This window comes from Pinus tabuliformis, chromosome Q (assembly GCF_031772625.1).
Source record: "Pinus tabuliformis cultivar Carrire ecotype Pingquan chromosome Q, CPIR1, whole genome shotgun sequence".
NCBI classification, from domain to species: Eukaryota; Viridiplantae; Streptophyta; class Pinopsida; order Pinales; family Pinaceae; genus Pinus; species Pinus tabuliformis.
In genome coordinates, this window is record NC_142296.1 from 804,038,375 (window position 1) to 804,050,439 (window position 12,065).

The window sequence follows — 12,065 nt, forward strand, 5'->3', positions numbered from 1 at the left end:
TATTTGCATTAGAACTGATGTTGTGAAAAACAAGTGCCTCCAGTGTGATAGTGGCTATTGCGTGTGAAGACAATGAGTATAGGGAAGGGAGTTGCCGACAATGTCAAGAAGGCAACCACTAATGTTTGTAGCTAGCTACCACTCAAAGTAAGCTACCAAAGTAATTTTTTTATTATGTAAAGAGTAGCTGCTAGTAGTGTAGGAATTTCAAATCTGAATCACTCATTAAATTTGACGGTTTAGGCAATTCTAACACCCGTTTTAGTCATTTTAACAAAAGATATTGATGGTGATGAAAAAAAATGGTTGCATTTGATGGGAAAATCACCTCGTGACTGGCAATTTTCCCGTCAAAATCCATCCCTGGCTGCCAATCATTGTCTTGTACAATGGTCGTATGTCCATTGTACACGATTTTGCCGCTGTTGTACATAAATGAGCAGTAGGAATCCTATTTTTGTGGTAGGTCTAAAACAATATTCTATGTTGTGCTTCAAGCTAAAAAATGAGATTATGGAGTTTCCAAAAATTATACATTAGGCAAAAAAGCCTATTTGTTATGGGCGGGAGTTTGTGGGTTGGAAAACTAATCGCCTTATAAACAACAAAGGGAAGAATTGTAATATTGCAATTAATACCGATGCAAGTTCTAATTCTGAAGAGGGTTTTGGTTAGGTATCTACAATGATGGGTCACATAGCTTTTGCCATTTTAGTTATCAAAGGAGATTTAACCATTGTTGGAGATCCACCAGATATTGATAGTGGTGATGATCTCGTCGAAGTATTGGCATTCTTTGCAGTTTAAGATGTCCACACTTTGAAGACCACGAGTGATGCAATGGAGAAGAGATACATGTTCAGTAGTCCAGGATGTTTGTGGATCAGAGAAATCATATTTCATCAGAGTCATAAGACAGACATGAGGGGATTGTTCTTCAATAATTCAAGGCACATGATATGAAAGTTTGGTAGCATACCTTTATGAGAGATATAAGACATTTCATGTGCAAAGTGATGTCTAATGATGCTAGGAATTTGGATAACGGTTAGGAGATTACCTTTTGGAGGAGTATGGAGCAGCGTGAAGGATTCTCACTGATTCAAGCACTATTTTGAAAAGAGTGTCTAAATAATAATTAATTATGATGAATTTAGTTTTTAGTAAATGTGCTTATAGTGGAAGTGTTGTTCTTTTAGAAAAGCAATTAAAATAAAATTATCTTCGGAATAAAAAGATCACATGTGTAATAAAGTAATGAAGTAATTGTAATTAATTAATTAAAAAAATGAGTTTTTAAAATTATCTTAGAATAAAAAGATCACATGTGCAATAAAGTGATGAAGTCATTGTAATGAATTAATTTAAAAAATAAGTTTTTGATTTATTGGACAAATATAACCTTTTAAATAGCTATGTAAAAGAAATAAATCTCATTTTTAATTATGTGAAATATTCTCTTAATATAATATCGTGTAGTTATATATATTTTTATTTTAACCATATGTAAGGTTTCAACCGTTAATAATGTAGCTCATAGCGTAATATGGTTTCACTTAGTAAAACTATCCACTATTGTTATGATTTTTTTGATACGGTCTTTTAGAACTACTGCTAATAAAGCATAAAATGATAGGATTATAATGGAGATTGAGATCAAATGAATTTGCACTTACAACCATGGGAGATAAAACAAAATAGCTTTACATGTTTCTCGGTATGGTATGCCACAAATACATGAAATGATTAGCTTGTAAATGTTGAACATATATATTTTCTTGAATAAAAAGTATACCATGGCTAGTAATAACCTGCATTAAAAATATCAATATCTGAAAAATAAGATATTAAATTATCTTTTATTAATATGGTATCAATGTCTTGGGATTTTTAGCATTACCATATTTATGAGGTGAATTGTACTGGGAAGAAAGCGTTACACATTTAATTAGGTTAGGGTAAGTTCCTTGTTATTTTTTAGCCCATCACAATTTCCTTCCTTCTGTGAAAGTTATTGGAGCCATTTAGGTTTGATCTTGGATCCATCGTAAATAAAATACGTATCAAAATTCGGCACACATCTTCTTCAATCGAAGAATGGTCAAATTTTTATCAAACTTATGCAATAATTGCATTCATTTTATTTGTTCAACATTTCAGAAATCTCATGCAAGGTCCATCATAAGGAACCATTGTTTGAAGAAAACATTAAAAAACAGTGATTAGTTAAAAAATTAATTAAACCCAGCCCAACCCGTCCGTTTACCTAGCCAGTGCGCCGTGTGCTGCACGAGCTTTTTCTGCAGGAGGAGGGCCAGGAGGATGAGGAGGGCCGCACAGGGCAGATTTTTTTGCAGGAGGAGGAGCGCCAGGCCAGGGTTCTTGCTTTTTCTTCTGTTCTATTTTTAGGGTTATCTTTTTTTTGACTGGTTTTCTTGTTTGTGCAGGGATGCAAACCAACCAGAGCGCATAGAGGTAGTATGGGTTGGATTTGGATGATGGTGTTCCCTTGAGCGAGGCCTTCCTTGCCTCCTTTCAATCTGGTGACCCCGGCCGCACAGCTCAGCACAACTTGGCAACAGAGCGTGGCAGGTTCTGGACACAGGGGCAGAGTGGAGTCTCATCTCCTTTCAATATCGACTTTGTTTAAAGGTATGACTTAATTGACTGGTTCAACAATCCATGAAGAACTGAACAGGGTGAAAAATACTTATTCACATTCCTTTTCTCCTTGTCTTCTAGGTCAAATTCGTTTCCAGCCAAAGACTGCACCTCCTGTTTCATCCTGCACCATCAAGAAGGTATTTCTTTGTGGCTTGGACTGTCCCAGGTCTTATAGCTCCAGGTTGGCTAAACAACTTGCCTTGCCTCCTTATTTTTTCTAGAGAATCTCTCCTCCTGGAACCTAGAATTTTATTCGACAAGCCTCTCTTGACGAGCCATGTTGCATTGATACTCCAAAATTGGGAAAGATAGATTGCTCCTTTGGTGCTTCCTCTTTATCCCCTGTTTGATCATTCTCTTAGGTCCCTTCCTACCTCTAGTGTCTTCTGTGCTTTACTATTATTTGGGCATTTACATATGCATTTCTTCTCCCCACCAATTTGCACTTCTCAGAAAATTCCTTGTCTCTCATGACAATTCCTCCTCATGGCTTTACAATTCTTGCGCAACAAGATTTCTCCCTCTTTGAGCTGGCCAGGACTATTCTTATTAAATTTATAGCCTTGCATGGCTTTTTCCACCCTTTGAAATTATTAGGCTGAACTACTTTCAACCTTCGAATTCTATGTGGTATCTCTCTCATAAATTCTCAAATTAAAACAGGTCCTTCTAAATTCCTCCTCATGGCTTTACAATTCCTGCGCAATAAGATTTCTCCCTCTTTGAGCTGGCCAGGAGCATTCTTATTAAATTTATAGCCTTGCATGGCTTTTTCCACCCTTTGAAACAATGAATTTGTGTTTAGGTTTGATCCTTCTATTCCTCCTCTATTGCAATATTAGCCAATAGGTCTCCTACCACATTTCCTTCTCTTTACATACTGGAAGCTGACCTCCTTAAAATTTCTAACTGTTTCCCTTGGTCAAGTGAGTTGGACTTCTAAATGCAATGCAAGATTTTTGTTTTGGTTTAAATTTTTAAAACAAATTGTAACATTTCGCTAGAACATGATCAAATGCAAACGCAGATACATCCTCTAAATTCATGAAGTACCAGGGCCTTTGTGAAGGCACTTTGCACCACTACCAGATGAGTTTCCTTGACTGTGCAATGGAATTTTATCTTTTATAAGCTATTCCTGTCTGGAAAACACTTGCAATTCACAATAATTAGGAATTCTATACAAAAGATCATCGGGAAGGTTGGAATCACATTCTCCACACTGCATTATTCATTATCTGAATAGGCTTAGGAATACAAAATACCATTGCATTGCTCTTGCACTACTTATGGTCCTCTTTCCATTTCTCATCCGATTTCCTTCAAGAATGTTGTACAGACAGTGTGACTCATCCACTGGTGGAGACTTCATTAAAGTAGGCACTCGAAATCCATGTTTTTGATAACTAGATATGGATAGATAAAGAAGAAAGTAGGCCATCTAGCATGAGAACTATACTGCAATAGCAATTGTCCTTCTGGCAAGAATGCATGAAAATTTATAAGCCCCTATTGATGGCTTCATTAAAAAGAAAATAAATTTGGAACATAGATGCAGATAGAACAGAGTCAACATGTTAATCACAATAAAGATAGAAGCCCCCTTATATATCATAACTGTGTGCAAGGGGAGAGAAAAATCCCAATCTCCAATGCGCTGAAACACAGACTTAGAGGCTTTGGCCATTTGTAGTAAGGCCCATTCTGTGGCATGGTACAAGGCTTGCAGGAAAGTTTTTTGTTTTTATTTCTATTAAGGGAATCAATAACTGAGTGGATTCATACCCGCTAGGCATGGGTTTGAGTCCATTGGGCTACCACTATAAACCCTAGGTCCCATGGAGAGGCCCAACCACACAGAATAGTCAAGTCTATGAATTCAAATTGAGGCGGGAGCATTAACCCTCTGAGATTTGTCCTCTCAGTCTAACCCCTAGGGCCCAGAAGTCTGCTATTGTTGAGTCACAAGTAGCTTTGAGATAATAATGCACTTGTATGCTTCGAGATCTCCTTTTCTCTAGCAGAAGCTCATCTTCTTTTTTATGCCAGTGTTTGCATGCTTAGATGGTTGATTAAAGCTGGCTCCAATTTGAATATACATGGCTTGAAAATCCTAATTAATGACTAGAGTCATGGACGAAGATTTTTTGAAGACAAAGCATTATTGAGGAAAGGATTATGTGGGAAAACATTATTGAAGTTTCTTTTGATTATAGCCATACTCAAGTCAGTGTTTGTCTGATTTGGTGAATATATAGTATTTGGGTAAATCTCTGGTAAATGGGCTTCCACTTTATTTGTGGGCTTCTAGGTTCTATATTAGACTATGTGAAAGGAGGTAGAACACCATGTAATTCTTACTTCCCAATGTCAATAATGGACATACAAGTCCCATCATCAAACATTTATCTCAAATTTAGAAAGAGCATGATGATATGTTGCTAATAAAACAATGTAACTGTATTTTTCTGCTTTGGCAGTCTTTTTGTCATTCTTGGAGGCAACTAAAAGACAATGAATCATTCTTCTGTGTTCTAAATTTCTAAACCATGTTCCCGTTTGTTATAACAAGTTAGCTTGCCAATTGCAGTGATGGAAACAGGTACATTGCTAACTCTTGGTTTGCTCAACCTGCTCCAAAAGATCATCCATGGTGCTCCATGCCAAACCATGCTATGACTCCCCATATCTCTAGGACTATAATAGATGGCTAGGTGTCATATTTCATCCAATTTCACCCCTTTGTTTCTAGCAATTTCTTTGATTGACAAACGTACCTCATAAATAATTCAAAAAGTCGATTATATTGCATCATGGTCCATTACACAAAGCTTTAATGTTGCCATTAATTCATCATTTTTGTCATTTTTGGAAGTAGAAAACAGGAATCATAAAAAGTACAGAGATATTCTTGAGAGTTTTCTGACTAATTATTTATAAAATCTCTACTTCAGATAATGTATGCAGCTGGAACGTAGGATATTCTAGACAAATACTTCAAGGGAGAAGATTTTCCTTCGCAGAATTATATTGTGAAGGAAAGAAAGCTGGCCAGTCAATACCTATAAAAAATTCATGTTGGATGCTAAAGCAGATGATTCATCTTGTTGAAGGCTGCTTTATCTGGAATAACAAGCAAGAGCCAGAGAAGAGCTCGCTTCTCTCAAATAAAACAATGCATCAAATATTGGACTCTCAAATACATTCTTGAGACCAATGATGGTTCAAAGCATTATGTAGGAATGAATGATAAAAGATTAGCATGAAGCTTATTCCATCTTATTGATTTTATAGGTTAGTAGTTTTGAAATAAACAAAATCTAAGATAGAGTGAAGTTAGTGCTTTAGTCCTTTGTGGCTATTGATGCATGAAGTTGGCTCATAGATATTTCCCTTCACAGAATTATATTGTGAAGGAAGGAAAGTTGTCCAGTCAATACCTATAAACAATTCATGTTGGATGCTAAAGCAGATGATTCATCCTGTTGAAGGCTGCTTCATCTGGAATAACAAGCAAGAGCCAGAGCAGAGCTCGCTTCGATATAGTCTCTTCAATACGACATTATTTTTAATATAAATGGTTTGCCAGGGTTTTATCCTAATAAGTACCACATCACTGTTATCCTAATAAGTATTTTTTGACTCATATAATCTTATTTTTAATATAAATGGTTTGCTTGTCTTTTAATGGCAGAGTGTTTGAGAGCCCATCCATTTGCGGAAATCTCAATGGGAGAACCTTTAAATTATATGGGGGGGCATCCATGACAGAAATCATTACTTGTCCTTTAATGACAGGGAGTATACGAGCTCATCCATTACATAAAGTTTATGGGGGAGCTGGATGTTTCATTTAGATCTGAATATAAGTTCTTTTACATATGATGTGAAAAATTGATTTACTTCTATTTTTGTTTTTTGTATTTCAACTTTTTCACACACTATCCTTTTGTCTTCCAATTCTGATTTACAGCCTGTTACATCCGAGTACAAGTTAGTTTTAAAAAACTGAGGTGCATGGCAGGTGCATGGAGTACTATAGCATTTTATTTAACAAATGTTTAAAAGAAATACTATAGAAACTTTTTATCCTGTTCATGGAAAAATATCTGGACAAAACCAAAAAACATCATCGAAATAAGTGGGTTACTCAAAAACGTTACAGCAGCAGCTTGAATCCACATTTTCTATGACCCTGTACCCTTTCCCTTGTTTGATCAAGTTAACAGATTATTATTCCCTTACAAATGGACTTTTTGTGATCCATTGTGTAAACAATGATCTGCTTGTTATAATCTAAACAAGTAATTTTTTTACAAAATATTTTGTCAATCACCAGATCTCTTTGATTTTTAATGTGGTATATGATGCATTTTCAACAGCTAAAAAAATGGTGTAGCCAATTTGAGAAAGTAGATACCCCTTCATTACTGTCTATGCACAAGTTCTACTGTTTTAACTGAATGATTACATCGTTATACCTGTTGGTGTAAAAGCCAAGGTTGTATCATATCACTTGATAAGATGTTCGAGGTAGCCAATTGGAGGAAAAGGATGGCTCTTGAAGGCTTTTTTACTGTGGACCAATGCTGCTGTTTTAAATTGAAACGTTACGCCGTTTACTTATTGGTGCAAGGCTGCATCAGATTTATCTGTTTGTTTTTAGTGAGCATCATATTGGAACTCATAAAAAATTATATATGTGTTAAACAAATTAGGTACTTCTAACCAAATGTATAAGAAAATGGAAATGAAGTCCATGGTAGACTCTCCTCCAAAAGTTCTTTGTTTTGGTGATGTTACATCCAAAGTGCTTATTGATGGTCAAGAAAGGCATATTTAAGCAAAGAATAGGGCAGTTTTATAGAATCTTCCATAAACTCTATGCTTTGAACCAACTCTATCAAATACAGATATGCTACCTGAACACTTAGAAACAAACATCAAAAGTTGTCTTCTATAATATATGCAGAGTGCCTAGTCCTCTCAAAGTTGTATCACATTTCAAGGAACCTATTTGGGAACCCTGTCCTTGATCAAACTCATTAGATCTACTTGATTAACATGTGGAATACAAAGCTTTTTCAGGTCTGGAAATGTATGTACTATTCTTTTTAGCTCATTATCTAACTCATAAACCATTTCAGAATCCGTTTGAATGCAATCAATAATGTCTATTTGGACATCTCAATATGATGAAGTTCTATCATGTTCTTTTGACAATAAAAATCGGATGAAATAGTATTTGAGAATTCATTGAGATCGGTATGCAAAGAATTTTTCATGCTACTTGTTTCTTTTGCTAAAGGATCTCCACATCTTACAAAAATTCTTTTCACATTCAAGTAAAATGACAGATCACTGGATACAAACATAGAGTTGAACAATAAAGAGACCTTCTTAGTTCTTGACTAAAGTGTATTTTGTAGATTATCCTGTGTTTTCATGTCAATGTTGTCAGGTACCCCACCGAGAACAGCCTCAGACTTGAACCTTGGAATATCTGATATACCAACACTTTCAGAGAGCTCTGGACCATTATTTTCAGGTTGACTATCCTGGTGCTTATCAAAATACTCCATTATATTCAAAAAATTTGAAGTCGCTTTCAAAGAAGGATCTGTAAAATTAATCAATTTGCAGTTGTCTTCATCTTGTATACTTTTCTGAAGAGAAAAACAACTATGATTGTTGCAGTCCCCTCCCTGTGCGTGATGGAAATCCAAATAAATCCATTCACTTGCAGATGTAGAATGCTCCTTTTGTTGATGGAGAACCATTTTTGTAACATATAAGGCTATAAGTTATATTTTTGCATCATAAAACACAGGAGTTGGTAATGACTTGTAGGTGTTGTCAGTTAAGGTTAGCTTAGGTACAACTACTAGTTCATCAAAAGATCCATGTGATATTACTTTGGACTCATCTGATGTTTCCATAGTAACTTCTCTTGTTTCCATCAATTCTGATAATATTTCAAATGTTCCTAAACGTACATAGCATGCATTATCTTATCTTGTGAAGATAAGAAAAAAAAACTCGTGTACATGATTGGCAGACCACAACTAGAAAATAGAAAACACAATAAACATATATCCATATTACCATATTATCGAGTTGAATTTCAGTAACAGAAATGTATAATTTGGCACCCAACACAGCGTATGCTATAAAGAAGAGTACTTTCATAATTGAACCGGGATTCGTCTGGAGAAAAGGCAACCAGTGCTGACATCCATTCCACCATGGAAACTTTTAGGCAATGCTGCATGAAAATATGGAATGAATTTTGAAATAAGCTGGAAAGTGTTATGAACTCCAAGTTCCACCAACTCAAGTAAGTATTCAAGAAGGAACTCTAACCAGAGGCACATGTAGCAGATTAAACATACAAAGAACTTGGCCCAAAACCTAGGCCTTGATCTTTCTCATTATCATAACTTCAACCTTGAGTAACCATATCTAAAACACATTTTTAGCTAGCAAAAGAAGGTGAATATCAGCAGAACTTGAACTACTCCCCCGAAACGTCACTGCAAAAGTTACCTATGTGCTACTACACCATTTGGCATTAACCCAATGGAATGCTGGAGGTACCAATTCACACCTTGATATCAAACCGGTAAAGATGCCCAATTTCAAAAGGGCAGGTAGCTCATTGGTAGAGCAGGTCCTGTATTAAATTCCTAGCCAGCCCAATTTTCACCAGAATGAGTTTGTAGACAATGCAATAGATGCACAGAAGACAAAGAACACTTTGCATTGAGGCCACACTCACAAAACTACTCACATCAACCACAAAAATAGCTAACAGCCACTTTAGACCACAACAACTGTAGTGAGGCCAGTTCATCCCCTTACAAATTACTGAAATTCGATGCTCCACATACCTTCAAAACTAACAAAAATTATATTCCCACTCCCACTTACAGTTTCTTTAATGAAGTGAAGGAAAAATCTCTTTCCTTTTTATCAGAGGCTTCAGCTCTGCCTTCTGATCCATACCTAAGATATACCATTCAGAATGAGCTTTCTTTTGTAAACAAGGATTGGAAGGATGACAAGGGCTCTACTCCTGTTATGCCATTCATTAATTCCAATAACACCCTCCCCAAAAAATTCTTGTGTGTAGAGTCATCAGGTTTACTATGGTAATGGCTGTAACATTTTGCAGTCTTTTCTTTGTTGGCCTGTGGTTTAGTGATTAAGTAGTTGAGACACGGAATCACCATGTTAAAGACCCAAAATCAAATTTAGATCGGAGCCTTAAATTATAAGTTGATTGAATTTTATGAGATTTATATGCAATATTAATTCAATAATTAATAAAAAAATAGTGTGAGGCACCCTAAATCAACTTCTGTTTATACAACGTTAGAATTTCATTTCTGCTACATATTTGCATCTCATTTAGATTTGCCCATTCCCATGTAGTGATTGTTCCTCAATTTATGCCTTACGGCGTTTCTTTTGCAACATTTGGTGCAAATGCTAGTTATTTTTTAGCCCATCACAATTTCCTTCCTTCTGTGAAAGTTATTGGAGCCATTTAGGTTTGATCTTGGATCCATCGTAAATAAAATACGTATCAAAATTCGGCACACATCTTCTTCAATCGAAGAATGGTCAAATTTTTATCAAACTTATGCAATAATTGCATTCATTTTATTTGTTCAACATTTCAGAAATCTCATGCAAGGTCCATCATAAGGAACCATTGTTTGAAGAGGATGGCATGGATTGGTTTCTGAGTTTGAAATCTAAGGATCTATTTCCAAATCGTTGAGGGATCTTAAAAAAAAACTTGTTTAGAAAAAATGGTTGTCTTAATGATTTTATTTACTATGCTTTTTGAGGGATCTTAAAAAAAAACTTGTTTAGAAAAAATGGTTGTCTTAATGATTTTATTTACTATGCTTGGAATTTGGTGATAATTTTTTTAGATGGTGAATTTTCTTTATTTAGAAAAAATGGTTGTCTTAATGATTTTATTTATTATGCTTGGAATTTGGTGATAATTTTTTTAGATGGTGAATTTTCTTTATTTCAATTGTGCATTTTTATTGTTTAAAATGTGTTTATATATAAGTAAATGGATTCAAGACCTAAAACATTTTTTAGTAGGCAACAAAAAATTATAGAGTTTAAAGTTATTATTTTAAAAGTTTTAAAATTTGAAATTTTATATTAAAAATAAAAATAAAAAAATACTCAAAAAAATAAAAAACATCACATGCTTAATTAAATTAATAATATTAAAAATATAAAAAAAAACAAATTGCAAAGCTTCATAGCTCAACTTTTTCAAATTAATTATTCACTATCATTTTAAAATCTAAAAGACATCCACTTCTTGAAATTTATTTTTCCTATAAATATGTTTTTATATCTATCAAGTTCCTTAACACATTCATCATGAGTTTATGAAAAAATAGTTTTTTTTTTTTTCACAGAGACGGTTATGGATTATATTAGCTGAGTGGTCCAAATGCCAGATTTCCGATTACAATGAGAGGGAGCAGAGCCCAAATAGTTTCGACAATCTAAAGTGCTATGGAGCTTGTGATCAGCTTCCAGCTCTTTTTGGTTACAGCTATGGAATTGATTTCTGTGATTTGCCCAAGATTATAAATACAAATGAACTGTTTCAATAGCAAGCAATAAAACATATCAGCTGTCTGATTATGGAATTGGATCCCATGTTTCGTCCCCGTCTCATATCATTGCCCCAACAGAGAGAAGAGCAGCTTTATTAGATTCAAGATATGCTTCTTTGTTGTTGTCTCTCAGAACGTGGAAGTATTTCAAGTTTTGGAACAGTTTCCCCAAACTTCTGATTCTAGATATCAGTGTTGCCAATCTTAAGTCCCGAGGGGATGAGTTGGTCACCATGATTTTTATTATCACTTGAGAATCTCCAAAAATGTTTACCTCCTTGATTTCCAAATTTAAGAGCAACTTAAGACCTTGGAAGAGGGCCAATGCCTTAGCTTGAACGCTGGAGTTGATCCCCAGACCCCAAGAAAAGTTGTGGGTCGATATGCCTTCAATGTTTTTTACAGTTCCTCCTGCCCCAGCCTTGCCAGGATTTCCCTTTGCTGCCCCGTCGAAGAAGAGAGAGTGTACCTTTTGATTGGAGATCTAGTCTTGAAGGTCTTCATTATTTTTCCCCCTTATTTGCCATTCTTTAGTAGAGTAGATATTTCTGATGGCTTGATGAAATTGCAGATTTAAGGAGGCCCCCCAAACAGTATGTAACTGATTTAGATTTGAAGCGTCTTTTTGATCTCGCAAGCATTCTTTTAACTAAAACTTTATTTTAGCCACTACCACCTTGACATCATGTTGAGTGTTTCTAAAAATTTTGTTGTTTCGCTCTAGCCAGATCTGCCAGCAGCAAA